Source organism: Maylandia zebra, linkage group LG17, assembly GCF_041146795.1.
Source record: "Maylandia zebra isolate NMK-2024a linkage group LG17, Mzebra_GT3a, whole genome shotgun sequence".
In the NCBI taxonomy this organism is placed as follows: domain Eukaryota; kingdom Metazoa; phylum Chordata; class Actinopteri; order Cichliformes; family Cichlidae; genus Maylandia; species Maylandia zebra.
The window spans coordinates 37,405,273-37,427,300 of record NC_135183.1 but is presented as its reverse complement, the minus strand read 5'-3'; the positions used below and the strand labels follow the sequence as shown (position 1 = coordinate 37,427,300).

At 41.3% G+C, this 22,028-nt stretch overlaps 1 protein-coding gene across 1 annotated transcript in view; it reads left to right on the top strand.

The window, feature by feature from the left end:
* Positions 1 to 1,477: 1,477 nt before the first annotated feature.
* The window catches only part of tafa2 (TAFA chemokine like family member 2), an 80,880-nt gene continuing 60,329 nt past the window's right edge, over positions 1,478 to 22,028 (top strand). The window contains exon 1 of the mRNA XM_076875673.1: positions 1,478 to 1,519. The gene's annotated coding sequence lies outside the window, so the exon portion shown is untranslated. The remainder of the gene's footprint in view (positions 1,520 to 22,028) is intronic.

Here is a 22,028-nt window from a genome sequence, read left to right as displayed (position 1 = left end):
TATATATATATATATATATACTGACCCAGCAGAAAAAGCAAGATTGTAGTCTAGCCTTAGATCAAGATCAAAGCCTTACTTTAAGAGGCAACTTTGGGCAATTTGCATTTTCATAACATCAAATTATTAGTTCCAAAGATTGCTGATCGCCTCATTAATAACTGTTCAGTATGTGAGAAAGTCTGCACTGAGGTAGGTACCTGCTGTAAATTAGAGATGTTATATAATATTATAATACACAGTAATTTCAGGGCTTCTGAGATGTAAGGCTGGGAAAAATCAGACCCAGAGTGGGGACGAACACTGCGTTCACACGTCTCACAGACTGCTGGATAGAGCTGAAATGCTGCTGACACTGATGTGCAAGTAAAGCTGTTGTGAGCAGGCGTATGGAAAATGAAGATACGGGCGTCTGCTAGGGTGCACAGTGCGCCTGTCAGAACTATCAGATGGAAAATGGGTTCACGTGTCTGTTGGTTTAAATTAAAAAACAGATTCAGTCCATCTGATTAACAGTTACTCATGTTATTATTATTATTGTCCATTATCCTCCAGTGACATTATGGTACTACCACTGTCTACCATTATGTTTTTCGAATTGACTTCCAATGACATTCTTGTTCATTATTATTGGAGGTTAAAAGAAATCATTCTTGTTTCCAAACATTAACTGGATCATTAAGTGAAACAAGCCTAGGAGGAAGTTAGAGAGCTAGCAAGAGGAAGCAATGTGTGATCAATTATACTGACTGTCTAACTGGTACATTTCCTTACACATTTATCATACTCGTCAGCAGTGTTGGTCAAGTTACTTGAAAAAAGTAATCAGTAACTAATTACTGATTACTCCCCCCAAAAAGTAATCCCGTTACTTTACTGATTACTTATTTTCAAAAGTAATTAATTACTTAGTTACTTAGTTACTTAGTTACTTTTTAAAAACACGATTTACAACCTGAAGAGGTGATAAAGTGATAGATCTTTCAGCCCAATTCTACTTTTTCTACATAATCCATCATACAAAATGTAATCAAATGGAAAAGTCTCTTTTTTTAACTTGTTTTATCAGTTTTAATCTTTTAACTTTATGCATCAAGCAAAACATTTAATTATATGCAACATTCTCTGACTTGAATAAATTAGTTTAACATTTAAACCTATTTTCTACACATTCCAGCACATAAAATAAAATATTTTTTGTGTTTTCACTCACTCTTTCAAACAGATGCAAGTAAAACACAGCAGAAAATAAATAAAGTCAAAGACTCAGCGGTCCTTTTGCTCTATTTTCACCTGTAAAGCAGGAGCAGGGTAGGCGGAGGGTTACCCTGGTGTAGGTGTGCTGCGGTCAGTTGAAGAATCCGCGCGAGTGTCTCTGTGAGTTTCCCATCACGTCGTAGCTACTCGGTGCTTGCTCGGAAGTTTAGGGGTTTTTTTCGCTGTAAAAAGAAGTTTTCTTCCCACGCACGATGGACGCTAATGTTTTTGTCACTTTGTATGGAATCAAACTCAAAGTAAGGTCAGTACTTCCACACTTTAAACACTGTACGCTCATACTCTCTCCCGCACTCGATATATTATCCATTGTTGATCTGCACACAGCTGTTGTCACCAACGTCGCACTTGCTTACGTCACTGTCATGAGACATTCTCGCAAAAAAAATCACGGTTTTAGTAACGCAGTAACGCAGCGTTCCTACGGGAAAGTAACGGTAATCTAATTACCGATTTTGCAATAGTAATCCCTTACTTTACTCGTTACTTGAAAAAAGTAACGCGTTACAAGTAACGCGTTACTGCCCATCTCTGCTCGTCAGTTGATTTGCTAAACATTAGAGTCACACTTTGACAAATGTAATGTTTGGGTGTATATATGGCTGTGCCAAATATTGAACTTCCTTTGTCCTAATGCTAAATATGAAGCTACGCTCCAGCAGCAGTAAAATCTGTCTACCAGCAGCTCCAAGGCTCAATAACTCAAGTCATGTCAGTCCTCATAAAATAAAACAGCCAACTGACAAATCGTCCAATAAATCAGCTGCTTTTTCTTGACTTTTTTCTTTATTTTTATCCTCGTGTGTTCAGTATATACATATATTTAATTGCAAATATTTTATAATTGTCTGTTACTGCCCATGTGGCAACCTCCGTGTAATAGGAAACACTGGTGGTTTCCTGGCGATTGCTCTGAACATTTTTACATTCGTTGCCGAATTGCGGCGATCACTTTTGATCACACGGCGATTGCACGGGTCGCCTGGTGGGAGGCAACCCATCTGTAAACAACTGAACAGTTGGACTGATTGATGAAAGCTTGCAGATAATTGCCAACATATTGCAATAAATTGGAGTCAATCTCACCGAGTCTCTTTGCGGTAGTGGACTTGACTTAACTGGTTGCTGCGCATGAAGACAGTTTTGCGATGTTTGCCAGATGATCGCAGTTAATCACAAACAGATTGCGAGGAATGGCCAAATTGACACAAACTTATAGGACTGATAGGAGACTGACTCCCTCTTATTGCACATTATTGCAGAGTCATTACCATGGTGATGCAACAAAATTGCTTTGAAGATGACTGGGAGTTGTGGCAGACCTGGTCTCCATGTTTGAAGAAACCATTTCATAGGCAATGAGACTGCAAGTTCATTTTACACAGTCGTAACGACTTTGTGCTGCGGTCTCCAGTCCCTGTTTTCACTGGTGTGACTGTAGCACTAGTGAAGTCCTATCATGAAACACTGAAACACATTTTGTTGTCACTAAATTGTTTGAGAGAGGTGTGGATCTGACTGTGAAACTGAGGTGTTCATGTTAACCAATAGGCATATCCTGGAAATTCTTCCTTTCTGACTCTAATAATGACTATAAACTTTATTTCTTTTTCATTAAGACTTGAAATGTTTGAACCCAAATCTCTGCAACGTGTCACAGAGAAAGGGAGCAGAGGATTTTTTTACAGAATTCTATAGATCTGGAAATCTTGTGGCCACAAGAGTCGCCCCCTGCTGGCCATTAAAAAGAATGTAGTTTTAAGGCACTTTCACATGACTTCGCTTTCTAGCTACATGCGTCTTTTATATTGTCTGGGTTTGCTACGCTAATGCTGAAAAAAAAAGACTTTTTGTTTTCACTTGCGTGTGGTTTATTTTGCGCTCCTACTTCATGATGGGAATATGTTTCTTTACTTTTTTCAATCCTGCTTCAGAGAAATCAGTGACAAATTATACCTAGTCTGCACCAGGCCAAATGTGCCCCTCTGAAGGCCTGTAGCGTTAAATTAAATGTCACATAGAATGTCTCCTCTATCTAAATGGGATCCTGTGGTCTTACATCAGCTGCCTTTTCTTTCATTCTGAAAGAGAAAAACCCTGAATTTCTGATGGTGCATAAGCAGCAGTAGAGGAGCTGATGAATAAACTCACGTCCTTGCCTCTGTACTTCCCCATCCACTCCGACTGAATGTCACTATACACTTGTGGGAGAGAGAGGAGAAGAAAGAGGGATGGAGCTGCACTGGCTTGGAAGTACAGTAACATGCCAAAGATGAGTAACGACAAGTCTCCAGACTGCAGAGGCCACTGAGCTCTGTCTCGGTGCTCGGGGATCTGTTGATTTGTTGATGTAGAAGCCAGATGTTCCAGGGGCCACATGGGATGGCTGCCAGTTTGTTATAGTTGTTGGGCAGATTTATGTCCAAATTATTTTATTAGCAATTTGTTTTGGGCTATAGATAGAACCAAATATAATGCAGGACGAGCAGGTGGCTTATTAATAGTTTACTGAAGTGAAATAAACAGTGAAAAACAAGCAACAGAGTCAGCTTTGAGACTCGAGAGCAGATCTCTATATGCACTGGCCTAAGGTCAAGGTGTTATATTGGTTATTTGGTTTAGACAAGAACCTTGTTTAACCCACAGAGTCACTTAAAATCACATTTAGTGAAATATATTTTGTATTAACAACAGTTTAGATATAAAAGTGAAAATAACTGAACAAAGTGCTGTTGAACTCTTCAGGTTTTAGAGTTTTTCAGCTCATTGTTCTTTTGTTTTATTATCTTTGAAACTTTTTCTTTAACAACACAAATTCAATTTTTTTGCAGCCACAGCTACAATGTTCAGTGTGTTTAGTTTTTTATATGGTGCTTTTCTACTTTACTTTCTCTCTATCTCACACATCTACTTCAGGATGGATCTGGAGGGAAATGTTCTGGAAAGAGAGGATAATGGAGAAAGAAGTCTTCTTCATTGGAGACACTGGAGACAATACAGTGTCTTCTTCTTCTTTATTCGCTGTCTCCTTTTAGGGGTTGTCATAGTCGATGATCTCCCTCAATCTCACCCTATCCCTAGCATCCTCTGTCACACCAACCCTCTGCATCTGTAAACGTTCTCTGAAGCCTTCCTCTTTTCCTCCTGCCTGGAAGCTCCATCTTCAACATCATTTCTCCAATATATCCACTATCCCTCTTCTGCACATATCCAAATCATCTCAGCCTACCATCTCGACCTTTGTCTCTCAACCTCATTTCGGCTTTTGTTCATCCCAGTCTAGCAGTTCGTAACAAAATGTGGAAATTTGGAAAATCTCAGCATCTTCAGTTCTTCTACCTCCAGCTTACCGTCCTGTCTTTTTGTCATTGCCACTGTCACCTAACCATACATCATAGCAGGTATCTTCCAGGAACCCATGATTTTGCTGGGACATTTCCTAACAGCATCAACAGTTTCCAAAGGGTTTTTAATATTCATTATCACTTTCTAATAATTCACTTGGCACAATATATGTCATCTATGGACATGCCTTGGCAATGCACTGTCACATTTCTCAGAAACAAATGAAAAGGAGTCCTGTATCTGACTCTATAGAAGGCTGGACAGGTGAAAGCTTCAGTTGTCTCTTCTTAGCCTGATGTTCTAATCGGTGGAGTACTGGTTGTGCTCCTCATGGCTCAAACATTGCGATGTACTGAATGTTTCAGTCACTCTGAAGGACACCGCGCACATCAACTTCACAAACAGACATCGTTAATTAATCCAATGCAGCATAGGAACCAATTACATTGTTAAGCTCCAGGTGCTGACAGCTAATTACAAAACCCGGAGTGAGGAAACACTTGGAATGAGAAGTCCATTTTACTCAGACAGCTGAGAGTCATTTATGGAAATAGAGCCGACTTATTAGGATAATATGTAACAGAGAAGACTACAGAGGCTCTGTAGAGCCATTAGATGATTTCTTTGTAAATACCAGTAACCACCAGATGCCACTGCCAAATAGCTTCTTGACATAAATGACAAAACTGTGGTGTAAATGTCTGACAAAATCAGGTGTTAGAAAGTGTAAGAAAATGGGAAGATCCAACCATGTTCTTCCATTTATTCAATTCAGGGTCAGTTATCGTCTTGCATCATCAGATGTACTCTGTTTATCACAGACCATCTATCCATGTGTATAATGTAACACCTACATTGAGTGTTAGTTAATTACACAGTCCAACAATCATGATGTTTGACTACACGAGCATACCAGGTTTAGATTACTAAAATGAGAAAGGAAGAAAAGACTAAAAGCTTTAATAAAATGAACATTTTCCCTGAGCCCCCACTTCATAAAAGCACACGCCAGCAATTTGCAGTTGCTTCCCGAGGTGTTGGTTTTCCTCACCAGGCTTTATTCAAATGTGTAAGATCTGATACATACTGAGAAGCATCTGCTCAGCATAGTGTCTCAAGACGGAAGGATACACACTAGTATACACATGAAGGTATTCGTTTCTATAATAAGAACACACTGGAAACCAAAAAGACATCATCAAACTATTGCAAACTACAGATACCTTTTGCTTTGTTTTTATTCTTTTCATCCTGGCTTGAATTTAAGACAATTTTCAACCCCACCCTCAAAAAACGAAACAGTTTATTTTTCTGGCATGTAAGTGATACTGTTTGCACTTTTAAAGCTACTAAGAGGATGTGATTGCAGAAAAGGTTTTTGAAAATATATATTGATACCTAATGAGCTCTCCATTTACTACAAGAAACACATTTAGTGAATATCACACATAAGAGGATGCTGTTATGGTGAATGGCTGTGATTTGGTTTTAGGCACACGTCCACAGTTTCAGAAGAGCCACAACAGACTATTATTTGTTTGCTTAGTTAATCACTCATTTGCCTTTGCCAACACAACTCAGATTGGACTGTTGCCAAGCAACACATTAAATGTTTTTCCTGCACACTAACCTCTTTGTGTAGGTCAACAGGTTACTGCTGTCCAGCAACTATATTATACACATTTATCTGTATGTTTTCATAATCTTTTCCAACAGTCTATTAGAAACGTGCTGGCGTATTGAGTTTAATGATAAAGTACAGATCTAACTATTTATTTGTCTATATTTCTCAATCTATATCTAAAATATATTTACAACCACACAAAACACAATGTTTAAAGGCTGTCTGGGGCTGCTGTCAAATTCAAATTCAATTCAAATTTTATTTGTCACGTACACAGTCATACACAGTACGATATGTAGTGAAATGCTTGGACAACTGCTCGTGACCTAAAGAAAACAAAAAAGGAAAAGGCTATGAATAAGATAGGAAATAAATATGAAAAATTAAAAAGGGTAAATTTAACTAGGAAGGAATAAAATATAAATTAAGGTTAAAAATGAAATAACTGTACAACACAAATTAGAATGAAGGGTAAATTTAACTGGGAAGAATAAGATAAAATATATAAATTAAAGTTGAAAATAAAATAACTGTACAACAAAATACACAATATAGAACTATATAAGAATGTATGAAGAAATCTAAATATAAATAAATATATACACAATAACAGCAGCTGTACAAGTATTAACCGGAAATGAAGAATATAGTGACCAGTGTTGTGCAAAACCAAAGTCCAGAAAGTCCAGTGTGTGTGTAAGAACCATATGTGTGGGTCAGTACTGTGTGGTGGTGTGATTGAGAGACCGTATCGCCTGCGGGAAGAAGCTCCTGCTCAGTCTCTCTGTGTTGGTCTTCAGGGAGCGGAATCGCTTTCCTGACCTCAACAGAGAGAACAGTCTGTTGTTGGGATGGCTGAGGTCCTTCACGATCTTCCTGGCCTTGGTCCAGCACCGCCTGCTGTAGATTGAGTGCAGGTCAGGGAGCACGGAGCGGATGGTGCGCTCAGCTGACCGCACAACCCTCTGTAGAGCTCGTCTGTCCTGCATGGTGCTGTTCCCGAACCAGGTTAAGATGTTTCCCGTCAGGATGCTCTCTATGGTGCACGAGTAAAAGTTCCTGAGCACCTTGGAGGGCAGTTGGAAGTCTCTCAAGCGTCTGAGGTGGTAGAGACGCTGTCGGGCCTTTTTCACCACGGTGTTGATGTGACAGGACCATGACAGGTCCTGCGTGATGTGAACTCCGAGGTATTTGAAGCTGTCCACTCTCTCCACTGGGCACTCGTTGATGACGGGGGTCTGGTAGTTCCTCTCCTGCTTAGTGCTGAAGTCCACTATCAGCTCCTTTGTCTTACTGACGTTTAGAGGGAGGTTGTTCCTCTGGCACCAGTTCTCCAGATTCCTAATCTCCTTCAGGTAGGCCGTCTCGTTGTTATCAGAGATCAGGCCCACCACGACGGTGTCGTCAGCAAACTTGATGATGGTGGTGGAGCTGGTAGTGGCCACACAGTCATATGTGTACAAAGAGTACAGCAGGGGGCTCAGAACACACCCCTGGGGGGCTCCAGTGCTGAGAGTGGTGGAGGCTGAGACATGTCCGCCCATCCTTACTGCCTGTGGTCTGCCAGTTAGGAAGTTGGAGATCCACAGACACATAGATGAGCTGAGTCCCAGATGCTCCAGCTTGGTGGTGAGTGTGGAGGGAATTATGGTGTTAAATGCAGAGCTGTAGTCTATGAAGAGCATTTTAACATAATTCCCCCTTCTAGTGTCCAAGTGAGTGAGTGATGTGTGGAGGAGATGAGAGATGGCATCGTCTGTGGAACGATTTGGACAGTAAGCGAACTGTAGTGGGTCCAGTGTGTCTGGTAGTGAAGAAATGATGAAGTCTCTGACCAGGCGTTCAAAGCACTTCATCACTACTGAGGTGAGGGCTACAGGGCGATAGTCATTGAGAGAAGCAGGGTGGGGTTTCTTCGGGACAGGAACAATGATGGACTCTTTGAAGCATGTGGGGATCACCGACTGAGATAAAGAGATGTTGAATATCTCAGTGAACACAGGAGCTAGCTGGTATGCGCAGTCTCTTAGGATACGACCTGGGATGCCGTCTGGTCCTGCTGCTTTCCTGGTGTTCACTCTCTTGAAGGCTCTCCTTACTTCATGCTCGGAGATGACGAGCACGTTTCCGGTGCTGGCAGTATCTTCCTGTCTGCAGCCGTTAGCGCCGCTAACACTAGCATTGTTGGAGACCTTAGCTGCAGCCTCGAAGCGAGCATAGAAAGTGTTCAGCTCGTCTGCCAGAGTCACGGCCGCGTTCGTCATACCGGTTGTTGGTGCTTTATAGTCCGTTATTGTCCTTAGTCCCCGCCACAGGCTCCTAGAGTCACTCTGTTGGAGTTGTGACTCTAGTTTCCTCCCGTAGCGCTGTTTCGCCTCTTTCACCGCCCTCCGCACGTTATATGACGCGGCTTTGTACGGGTCCATGTCCCCGTCATGAGTCCCGTGTTGTAGGCAGCGGTGCGGGATCTCAGAGCGTCGCGGATGGTTTTATCCACCCGCGGCTTCTGGTTGGGAAACGTTGTGATAGTCTTTGTCTCCACGGTATCATCCGCTAGTTTCCCGATGAATCCCACAACCGCTTCCGTAATGATGTAAAGTGATGTATCTCACACATATCCTTTATATAAAATATATTTGATAGGTAAGCAGTGCAGAAGGGCCTTAAATCTGCATTCTTCCTTTCATGTCCAGTGGGGCCAGCGCAGCCTGCAACAGTGAGTGTGGTTACACAAAACTCATTAGGCAAAAGACTCTTCAGCTTCATTAGTCTGTAACATTAATACAGCATGATGGAGTTTGGAACTGATGGTTTCTATTCAATTCAGTTGTATTTATACAGAGCCAAATCACAACAACAGTTGCCTCAAGGCGCTTTATATTGTAAGGTAGACCCTACAATAGTAGATACAGAGAAAACCCAACAATCATATGACCCCCTATGAGCAAGCACTTTGGCGACAGTGGAAACGAAAAACTCCCTTTTAACAGGAAGAAACCTCAGACAGAACCAGGTTCAGGGAGGGGCGGGGCCATCTGCTGCGACTGGTTGGGGTGAGAGAAGGAGGACAGGATAAAGACATGCTGTGGAAGAGAGACAGCGACTAATAACAAGTATGATTCAGTTCCAATGAAATGTTCCAATCAAAATTGACAATAAAGCACGGTTGGCTTAGGGCGGGACTACTTTGTGATTCATAAGTTGGTTCCACGTGTGCATGCATTGCCCCTCAGTTTTTCAGCGAGATCTGAACCTGACTACCTCTTTATCTGAGCCAGATGCCCACAGTAGATGCTGATGCAATAAGCTCTCGTTAGTTTTCCAGATCCACAAAGTCACCGCTAGAATGCACTTAACTTGGTTTTCTTTTATCAACTGAGATCAACATTCATTACCATTAAGGAGCAGTTGTGGCTCGGGAAGCAGAGCGGGTTATCTACCAATCAGAAGGTCGGTGGGTCGGGAGGTCGGCTACTCGAGTCTGCATGCTGAAGTATCCTCGGGCAAGACACTAAACCTCAAGTGGCCTCCATCAAAGTGCTTACATATAGAAAAAAGGGTTTTTATGAATGTGTGAGACTGGGTGAATAAGGCTTGTAGCACTTTGCTACTCTGTGTTCAGAGTAGAAAAGCACAATATGAGTACCAGTCCATTTACCAAATACAAAAATAAAGGAATGACCAATCAGATTGCAATCTGTAATCTTTTCACGGATCACCTGGATGTTCTTGGTCTTTCAGGTCTGCTTGCAAATATGCAGAACTGCTCTCTGATTCCAGGCTGTTTGAAGAAATCAAACCAGTTATCAAAAAAGCACGACTCAATAACAGGACACAATGCTGATGTTATAAGGGCACTGAGTAATTACCCGTCTGACTGACTGCTACAGGCAGCAGTAAGAGCTGCAATAACACTGATAAAGCTTATCTCTTCTAACAAAAGTCTGGGAAACACTGTGCCACTACCACAGCCGCTTCCCATTCCCTTTGGCTACAGTGACTGGACACTAAAACATCCTTTTATAATCCAGTAAGGTCTTTAAAACAAGGGTAAAATCATTGATCTGAGGGGATTGAGCATGGAAGTTTGTTTTTAAACTTAACTCAGAAGTCCACCTGATGGTTCACCTGACAAAGACTGAGCTCAAACCTCCATGCAAGTCGGAGCATTTGTAGCTTGTAGCATTCTTCTATTCCACAGGCATTCAGACTGATGGAAGAAAAACCCTCCAACAACCAAGTGACATATAAAAAAACTGTTTAACAAGCCTTTTTGAACTGACTCTGGTTTATAATGTCTCAGTGGCAACCCAACAACACCAACACAGTCTGTAGCAGTGATTTACTGACAACTATTTGCATCTAAATGGCTTAGTGGGTGGCGTTTTCATTGGTCAGTTAGACAGAAGGATAATAACATTTCACTTTCTTAGCAGAATAGTTTCTCTCATTTCTTTCCAATCTCTGTCTCTTTGGTCTAAGGAAGGAAAAAATACAGAAAACATTTCCAAAAGATACACAAACATGTCAGCAGATACTTCGTCTTAATGTCAGGGCAAAAGTCCTGCTTTAAACCTGTAATCGGCAGTTTATATACAGTTGATCTTTTCCTAATAGGACATGCCTTGCTATATGAGTGCATTTGCATAGATTTGAACCTCTGTGTCAAACTTTATGTATTTCAGGCTTACACCACATGGAGTGCAATCATTTACCCATCCAAACAGCACGTCAGCAAGTCGCAGAGTGACAGGCCCTTTAATGCCAGCATCTGCAGACATTTCATTTGCCGGTTTACCAAATGGGTAGAGTCATATGGGTATGTTTTTTTTAAAAGGGGAACTTCTGAGTGATAGTAATGAGCTCGAGGAGACAGCAGCACTGCGGTTGTAGTTGGCACGGTGCCCAATTATCTGCAAGCACCTGTCGAAGTCAGCCGTGGCTGTTCAGAGTGGTGCTTTCAAATGGCATATACGAAGTCCCTCCCTCTGCTATATCGTCCATGCTCCTATAATGAGAAGGGGGTTGCTATGGTAAGACCGCAGAGAATTGTCCATTTTGAGGGGAATAATTTTTACTTGTGGTTGTAGATGAACATCAGATTTGGACTTGGTCATGACCGGTTCTACTCACTGTGAAATTTGTGAAATACTTGGGAACAGGTTGACTTTCTTTGAATTAGAAAAGCTGCCGTTGGCTGAATAGTGATAGATCCACATGCAGAAAATTAAATGGTGATCAGAGCTTTTAAACAAACAAGTTTGAGCTTAAATGACTATTCAACTATTTGTTCTTCGTGGGATGCACTGTTAAATGCACAGAACTGAAATGCTTGGGTTGGTGTTCAATAGAAAAGTCATTTTCTTAATCATAGAAAAAAGAAACCCAGTTTGAAAATTAATTCTTGGCCATATTTATATGCTGCTTTGGACTTTCTGATGTCCGTACGTAGGAGTGGGTTTTGATAATCAATTTATCGATTAAAATTGATTCTGGCTTGGATAACGTGATATCGATTCATTAAAATCCTGAATCGATTTTTTAATATTAATTTATTTTGCCCGAAACGTCAGAATCTCAGGTTAAACCTCACAAAATTTCAAGAACCACCAAACATTTAAGACAGTAAATGAGAGCAGCTTCTGCACAAAGACGTAAACACAAAGCGCGGACCCGCAGATCAGAATCAGTGAGATGTCGCCTTTCTCACCCGACGGCACGGATGCGGTCGGGGCTGAAAGCCGACAGCTCGCTGATTCCGATGTTTTGGCGGGTCCGCGCTTTGTGTTTACGTCCTTTTTGTGCTGATTCTAAAGCTGTTAGTTTTATCTCTCTCCAAACAATATTGACTGAACCAGCAGCAAAAGAAGATCCAAACTAAGCTTCACATAAACATCGTCATGAATTCCCTCTGACTTTTACTGTTTTGCTTCCACCACACTTCATGCACATCTCTCTCTCTCTCTCTCACACACACACACAGTACACTTCAAGAACAGTTTCCAGTCCAAAAATCTGTTTTCTGCATTATTTGCTTGCTTGTTACGCACAAGTTGTTTACAGGCTGTCGGCCGATGTTTTTTTCCCTTTTACTTACTTCCGAAAAGAAAACCTAATTTCTGCCGTTCAACAGGCTTCTGAACAAATGTAAACTTTTTAAAATTATGCAAAATGCAAAACACTCAGCTGCGTCTCTAATAAAACCGAACAGAGGTAATGTTCATATGTTGATTAATGGTTTTCTTTCGTTTCTGATGTACTGCAGAATATTTTTATAAAATCCCAGGCCAGGAAAACCTTCATGTTTTTCTGTGTTTTATCTTCAGCTACTTTGACACAAAGGCATCTGCTGTGATGCTCACACCTTGGATAAAGTCTTGCGAGTGTCAGCTTCCTTTTTATAAATACAAAAATATGTAAATGTACTGATATGAATTATAATATTTCTGACTGTCTGAGGCAAAATTTCCCAGATTTAAATCGAATTGAATTGAATCGAATCGTGGATCGAATCGATTCGATTCGGGACCTTGTGAATCGGAATCAAATCGATTCTAGAAATCAATGACGATACCCAGCCCTATCCGTATGCTCGTCAGACACACGAATCTCAGGGTAATTTCTTTGAACTTTTTTCAGAGTGGAATGACACGATTTAATTACTCTAAAAACATAAGAATTGTTTGAATTCAATTAGGATTTTCTTTAATCCACACAAGGTGAAAGGTACACCTACAGGCACAAACATATAACTACTTAAATCTTTTAGTAAGTGGTGCTGAAGGTTCTACAATATCTTTTGACTAAAACCTCTAGTGCTGTCAGCGTTAATCTCGTTAAAATGACGTTAACGCCATAACCACATTAACGGTGCAGATCTCCGTTAGCGAGTTTGCGCAGATCATCATGCGTGGGGCTGCACGGTGCTAACGCTTTAACAAGCAAACCGCGCTTACGCATTGATGCCATGCAGCCCCACACATGCGGCGATCCGCGCAAACTCACTAATGGAGAATTGCCGCGTTAATGCAGCTATGGCGTTAACGTCATTTTAACGAGATTAACGCTGACGGCACTACTAACTTCTTGTTAGTGATCATGACTGACTACAACTGGCCACGTCTGTTTGCAAGCCTAAAATAGATTTCTTGGACAGCACTCATTGTACTGATCAGAATAATGGGAGAGTCCAAACAACTCAGCGAAGATCTAATGAAGACAATTGTGGATTTACACAAGTTGGGAAGGTTTGAAGACATTTCTAAACATTTGTAAATTTAATGATCATCTGAGTCTTCCTCAAAACTTTGGCAAACTGTCACCTTAACAAGACAGGAAAAGGGTTGGCACACAGAATTTTCCAGATGCAAAATTGCCCATGTAACATAATCACCAAACGCCTTTTGTTTTTGTGGAAAATTCATCGTCAGGAAACACACTGGGAAAATAAAAGAAGTTGCCCCATCAGTCGTAAAGTTGTATCCAAACATGTTTACCACTAGTTAAACAATCTTTATGTAATTATAAATGATAAGCTCATAAAAATCTTTTTAATCTATTTTATTCACTGAATTTTGTGCAGATGATTAACTTTAGTGTTAATTAGTGCAGAGCAATACAGCACATTATGGTATTGATCCGATACCAATGAAATTAAGCGCAGTATTTCAAATACCAAGACTGATACTTTTGACATATAAAGGGAGCTTATGTAGGGGAGAACAGTGTGTCAGGATTTATGAGCTGAATCATTTTACATTTGCCAAATTCTGAACACATTTGAATGAACACAGCAGTGCTGTGATTTTAACTACCCACAATAATTAGTTAACACATTTTAGTTAAAACAGTTTTGTTTATATTCATACTGTGTTTTGTTTTTTGTTTTCTTAGTGACCTGGAACATAAATGAACTTGTCTTTAAAGGACTTTGTGTCAGCCTCTGTTGCTTAAATGTGTAATAGCCTATAAAGCAGGGGTGTCAAACTCATTTTGGTTCATGAAGCTTAATTAGATGTCAAGTGTGCCAGAGCAGTACAATCATAACATAATTACCTATAAATAATAATAAAGCCATGTTTTTTTCCCTTTGTTTTCATGAAAAGAAGGACAGGTATATTAGAAAATCGCCATATTTAATCAAATATACTTTTACAAAACATATCAAAATATATAACAACCTCAGATTTCTTAAGCCAAGTGTTTGCACAGATACAAACAAAACTTTATGTCAAAGGCATTTGGAAGTAGTACTGCACTTTAACATTTATGGCATTGCAAGAACAGGATTCCACCAAACAAAACTCTTCTGCAGTCAAGCTGTTGACTAACCTGTTTCTGCAGCAAGAATTCATTTTCACAGAACTGTTTTCTTTAAGTGTAATCTGAAGCAACATTTTAAAGGAGTTAGGCGTTTCTGGACTACTTTAGTTTTGCTCCTGAAACTTGGCATCTTTTGGTCTGCACACGTGCATCAGTATCAGGTGTCATGTCCTGACTAGCAGCCAGTCTCAGAATGTTCCTATGTGTGAGCCTTGAGTGCAATGTTGTTTTACTAATGTTCATTACTGAGAAAACGTGTTCACAAGGGCAGGTCGTCCCAAACATGCACAAAATTTTTGTAGCCTGGGCTGTTAATTCGGTGTTACCTGATAAGAGATATTGACAAAATGTGTCCAACCTACTGAGACAAACTTGTCCTTCAAATCTGCATCACATTGCAAATCAATTATCTGTAGTTGGATGTTGACAGGCACATCAGAAGCTTTGAGTGTGAAGGGTGAGCGAAAGATTCTGTCCTGAGTTCACCAAAGAGCTGAAACTTTTTCTCAGACTCACACAGCAGTCCTGCAATCTGCTCTTTATACTGTTTCATGTCAGCATTAATACCTGTTGCACATACCTCTGTTAGGTAAGGGAAATGTGCAGGGTCACCACTAGACAGCTTTCTCCCATAAAGTCAGCCTAATTTGAAATCACGTATGCTGTCACGAAACTGTGACAACTTTTTTTTTGGCCTTGCATCATTTTAATCAGAATATTCAAGTGCTGTGTAATATCCACCAGAAATGCAAGATCCTTCATCCTTCCTTCAATGGATTTCCTTTTTTCTCCATGAATTGTCTGATTTCCTCACGTAGATCAAAGATACGCCTCAGCACAGCACCTCTGCTTAACCATCTTACTTCAGTGTGGTATGGCAGGGTAATAGTAAAGCGATTGTCACTGAGAAGGCAGTCAAACTGACGATGACTCAGTCCTCTGGCTCGGATGAAATTAACAGTTCGGACAACCACCTCCATGATGTGATCCATTTTTAACGACTTGTAATGCAATTCCTCCTGGTGCAGAATACAGTGAAATGTCCAGAAACCGTCTCCTCCATTAGCGGCTTGTACCTTCTCTCTGAACTTTGTCACAGCTCCTGCTTTTCTTCTGATCATTGATGGCGCATCATCTGTAGCCAGGCTAAAGGGGCGGGACCAGTCCACCCCGACTCTGTCCAGCGCGCCAACCATAATGTCCTCAGCTGTTTTGGTGTCGGTCACAAGCACCAACTCAAGGAACTCGTCAGTGCCGCTCAATGTCTCATCAACTCCACGAATAAATGTAGCCAGTTGAGCGACGTGTGTAATGTCAGCGCTCTCATCAACTGCAACATTAAATGCAAGAAATGACTTGTCTAAATCAGCGGATAGTTCCGATGTCCTCCCTGCCAAAGTATTTCTCATCAGACTAATGTTGGTAAATGCTCGTCTCTTCTCAGGACACACGAGTTCTGCAGCTTTCATCACGTGTCTTTTAACAAACTGACCGTTAATGCTATTTCGTTAACAATTACGTAGGTGGCTTTTACTGCTGCTTCACTGACCTCCCGGCTCCAGGTGAAAATTAAATGCTGTTTCCTCAGACCCCCAGCAATCCATTTATCTTCCCTCTCCTCAGTCGTCCTCACAAGATGTTGTATTTTCCACCATGATGAGTCTCAAAGCCGAATCTTCTATTTCTTGAGCACAGACACTTGATTACACACCACACAGGTTTCCTATTTATCTCTGTGAATAAATAGGAAGCGGCCAATTTCTCTTGGAAAACCCTACACTCGGTATCCACTTTTCTCTTTTTTGACAAAAACATTTTGGCTAATGAGGGTGTCAAGGTGAGTAGAGAAAAAAAGGAACCATGCCTACCTACACCATGATTAGCACAAGATGCATTGCTACCATCTGCTGTTCAGACTGAGTGGCCGAGTTGCTGCTTCTTTTACTCTAATTAAAAGAGTGTGCACCTGCACTTTGACTAAGACAGTGCGCCCCTCTCTTCTGACTAACACCCATGCGGACTATTTAGGAATTGCATTAATTACGAATTTCGAATTCCTGTCTTTTTTTACTTTCAAAATACATCCAGCAGGCCGGTTTTGGCCCACGGGCCATACGTTTAACACCCCTGCTATAAAGAATAGACGTGACGATATTCTTTCATTTAAAGAAAAAAAAATACAAATCCGGTTGTTCAGTCTGACGTCACTAGCCGTGTCTGGGCCTAAACTCCGCTGCAGGTCCATATATCAAACGATCACTATGGCATTACTGTGAGTTGAAAAACTGTCTAAAGTCTTTCATCTTTAATAAAATGATCAGCGTTCTGCTCTACCAGGTGTAACAATTGAGTTTAACATCGCATCCATGAAAACAGAATTTATTACATTTAATGGAGTTAGAAGTTAGCAGGGAGTTAGCTCGCTAGCTTCTATCTAAATACAATATAGCATGTCCTGACTGCCGGGTTTTGGAAACAAATTAAAACGTACAGCTCTGCTATCACTTCCAGCATAAATGAAGACAGAAAACTAAACAGCAGTGACGTTTGTAGGGTTACTGAAGTTGGGCTAGCTGGTATATAATGATGTGCTACGTGACCGCTAGCGACACAGCTATGTTAGCATAATATAAACAAGCTAACTTTTTTCCCACTCGATAAAAGTTAACGTGAGTGTTCTCGGTGGTCAGGAACAAATGTAATCGCATGGCAGGATGCCGTAAAAGGACCAAACTTCAGCCAGGAGAACAACTGAGATAATCCATCCACAATACGAGGTTAGTCATTCATATACTGCTGCATGGGCTGGGCTGTAGTTACATCCTAAGGTTTTAAAAACTGAGCTTAAATGAATGATTAGCAGTAATAAAAGCCGAGGGAGGTCAACAGTGATCACTGACTGTTTTTAGGAGCTTTTTGAGATCAAATAGAAGAAAATACATAACATTAAACATGTTAACAACACAAAAGCCATATTAAACGCAGACTACTTTAGGCCCGGAAGTAGGATTCGTCACGTCATCACTGAACAACCGGATATGTATTTAACACAGTTCAGTGGGATACAGTGGGGTTAGGTTACCTGGTGATGCTAAAGTGAATGATTAGCTGTCTATTTGTGTTAGCCCTGCCACAGTCTGGCGACCTGTCGCTGCAGCATTGTGGATGTATGAACAGACAGTGGGATACAAACTGGACTTTGAGGATAGAAACAAAGTGTCGATTCAGTTGCATTAGTGTCGATCTGATATTGATACCAGTGTTGGTATTGATACTATCAATATTTGGATCAGTCTGCCCATCTGTGGTCTTAATTGCAGTTTTTAAGTTTTCAGCAGTTATCAGTGAAAGAGGGTAGAACCCAGCTTTGCCTGTAATGTGTTGAAGCATCTGACTGAGAACATCAGGAGTTACTGGTGTAAAACGTCATCTTTATGACACTTTTTCTTCACTTTTTGTTTTTGTCAGTGACTGACGTGATTTTGTAGTAAATATATTTTGAAGGTCACCTACACACCTGGAGCTCCACTTTCGATCAACAGTCACATTGTCGTGTACTCCGTGTACAGCCTCTTCTTTGCTGTGGTACCATGGACACTATGAAAAAATCAACTCCAGAAGTGCCATTTTTCAGAAAGTCCACCAGCGGTATGGTACTCGTGGCGTAAAGACTTCTCGTCTTATAGAAGTTTATGCGAAAATGGCTTTGAGAAAACATTTAAGGGTCACGAAGTTATTCTGGGCCCGTTTTTTGTTTTAGGATTAGTGATAAAAAAAAAATGTGCATATTAATATATTTGAGTAAAAAAATGAAATATTTCTCAAATCATTACCTAGCCTATGTCACCTATGGCCACGAGCTGTGGGTAGTGACCGAAAGAACGAGATCGCGGATACAAGCGGCAGAAATGAGCTTCCTCCGAAGGGTGGCTGGCCTCTCCCTTAGAGATAGGGTGAGAAGTTCGGCCATCCGGGAGGGGCTCAGAGTAGAGCAGCTGCTGCTCCACATCGAAAGGAGCCAGCTGAGGTGGTTCGGGCATCTGACAAGGATTCCCCCTGGGCGCCTCTTGGGTGAGGTGTTCCAGGCATGTCCCACCGGGAGGAGGCCCCGGGGCAGACCCAGGACACGCTGGAGAGATTATATCTCTCGGCTGGCCTGGGAACGCCTTGGTATTCCCCCAGATAAGCTGGAGGAGGTGGCTGGGGAGAGGGAGGTCTGGGCCTCTTTGCTTAGGCTGCTGCCCCCGCGACCCGGCCCCGGATAAAGCGGATGAAGATGGATGGATGGATCATTACCTGGCAGTTTGAAACTAAATTTTGGACAAGGTCATCATTTCCTGTGAGATTTGCAACTTTGTAATTTGTACACTTGAGTCTTGGTTTCTCCAATAAATCTGATTGACACACACACACACACACACACACACACACACACACACACACACACACACACACACACACACACACACACACACACACGAGCCCTCTGGTGTCCCATTATTTGTTGATAGATTATGTAATAACTTTCGGTGTAATAAATTGTGCCTTTACGTGGCTTGAAAACGCAATAAAGTCTGGTCAGGCAATCAATTCTCAGATAACATAACATTACAGTATTACATTATCTGCTATCATATCTCCATGTGAGACATAACATAATGTTAAATGATGATCCAATAATATTAAAAGTAATAATAAGAGCCATTACTGTTATGGCTTGTGTTATTAAACTCCTCTCCTTACATGTCACATTTTATGCAGTATTACAATTACACCTTCACTCACAAGTGTGGGACGCACATTGACTTAATTAGCATCATTAATCAGGAATCACTTTTTTACAAAAAAAAAATCTGAAAAAAACTCACTTTTTATCTCCTTTACTGAAATAAATGATCATCGTGGCACAGAGCTGCCCGTGACATTCGTTTCACTTTTTACTAAACTTGAAATAAAAAGTCTGCTAATAAGACAAAACAACATTGTGCGATGTTGCAAGCGCATCTTCAAACTGGCGTGGTGTCGGGAAAACACTCGATCAATCAAAATGTGAAAAAACAAAACAAAAAAGATCTGCCCCGCTGTCCTGCAAGCCACGCCCCCTGGAGTCACATCTCTTCTATATACTATACCCCAAATTCTTTATAGAAGAATTTCATATTTTAGGCAAACATCCTCATATATTACATTTTCTCTGACAAAAGGGGAGCAGGGCGCCACCCTGTTCTTAATCACTTAAATCCACATTCAATCTGGCTCAGCCATCTTAGCTAGGGCCACGGATCCATTAGTCCCTTCTCATTTCAGGGGGGAGAGCTGCCAAGCCATTAGTTCTGCTATGCTCTGCTAGACTTCCATATCCTTCAATTTCAGCGTTTTCTGCAGGAAAATGGGAAAAGTTGCGGATTAATTCCAACTAATCCTCTATTTTTCTATTGCTTTTAATTACTTCTTCTGGCCTCTGACACTATGAATGGTCATCAGCATTAAGTTGACTTAGCGAGGGTCCCATCTTATTGTTTAAGAAAACAGCCCTGCGTCTGTGTTTAAGGGTAGATGTTGTGGATTTAGCTTGGCATCAACACACACCAAACACACACACAGGCTCGTTCTTTGATTTCTTTCTATTGAGCTGGATGTTTTGTCTCACAACTGAGCCATGTAACACCACTAGAGTCACCTCTTGTTCCCTTTTGATGGATTTGCACTCCTGCAGAAAACCTATTTTCTCATTCCACGGACCTTCAGCTCAGTTTAACCCCCAACACTCGTTATATTTAGACTAAACACTGAACACCTGAATGATCTCGGCTGGTTGGAAGTTTCCCTGCATAGCTCCGGTTTCTTACCTTTGGCTCTATTTCTCTCTATCTGCATTATGAAGATGGAGCACGACTGTGGAAATATGGCCTTTGAGAACTGCTGTGACTCCCCCCCCCCCACTGACCCAACCCCACAAACGCACACACACACACCTCTTCTTCCACCCCCTGCCCAAGCAGTCACACAACATACAAGTCAATATGACCGCTGAGGCACAGCAGCCCTTTCATACTGCTAACGTTCAAAGCAGGCCCAAACGACCCGATGAAAGCAATCTAATACCACAAATTAGCCTGTCACTTAGCCTGGATTATAAGCCTCATGAGTCCACAGCTAAAATAACTTGAGCCTCGTTCTGTGATGCAAAACAGCGGAGTGGAACAAAAAAAGAAAAGAAAACGAAAAAAAACTGATGCAATTTAAAGTAAAACCTTTTGGGCTCTACACAAAGCTTTGTGTACTTAAATTGATTTCTTCTTTACCCCTCCCTTTTACTCTTGGCCCGGCCATTCTGTCCCAGCAGCCCCCGCTGGCGTTCTGAGAAAGGAGAGGCCCTAATCAGAGATGGCGCGGGGCCGCCTCCGGCGCTTGGCGCTGTGCTTGCACTCTGGCACACGAGAGGCTGACACGAAAGAGCAGGAGATAAGATGGTGCAAGGAGCTGTTGATTAATGACTCGTGTCAGTGGAGCTTGTCATTCGAGGCGCGCTGTGACCGTCGTCGGTGTTGTACTGCAAAGAGCCTCGGAATGTAAATACAACCTGTGCAAGAGGGCTGGGCATCAGTTATGATAAGCTGGCTTTCTTCCTGCTTTGCTCCTTTCTCCTCACACACGCACACACACACACACACACACACACACACACACACACACACACACACACACACACACACACACACGCAGAATTATAGTTAGCCATTCATACACCTTTCTCTCACTCCGAGATTAAACATGACTACTGCTAAATCTCAAAATACACTTACTCTCTTGAAAGTGTTCAGTCTGCTTCACCTCTGACCATTCATCAGCTCTAACCATGCTATGCAACAGTGTATTGACAGTGAAGTGCAGTTTTACATTAATGCAATGATAGGTTAGAGGAGCTCAGGTTAACTTCTATAGACATTATGGTTATTAATAATCCGTTGGCTGTTAAGTGCACACAGGACTGTGAGTTATGTTGTACATCTTGAAGTGGGAGACCAGTATATGTACTGTACACCTGACCAGAGCATGACCAGTGTTGCCAACTCCTCAGTAAGGAAAATCGCTATTGGCTGTCCTAAAAGTCGCTAGAAGTCGCTAAATGACGTCATCGCCTAATTTGCATAATTGGTCACGCGCTTTCACGACCTTTTTTTTTTTTTTTTAGAAAAGGGTCTGAAAACTCGCTAAATATAGCGACAAAGTCGCTAAGTTGGCAACACTGTTTCCTTCTAATGCACAAAAACCTGCTCGACATGTTTAATAAAAAAAAAAAAAGTACCTTCAGTGGGATTTTCACGGTCTCTGTTTCTCTTTCACGTGAGATCATATTGATAAATGCTAATTGCATTTCTTAACTTTGATAGTCTCAACTTTTAGTTATTGTTAAACTGTGTATTAACAACCCCCCCCAGAACAAACAGAAAACGTGTGG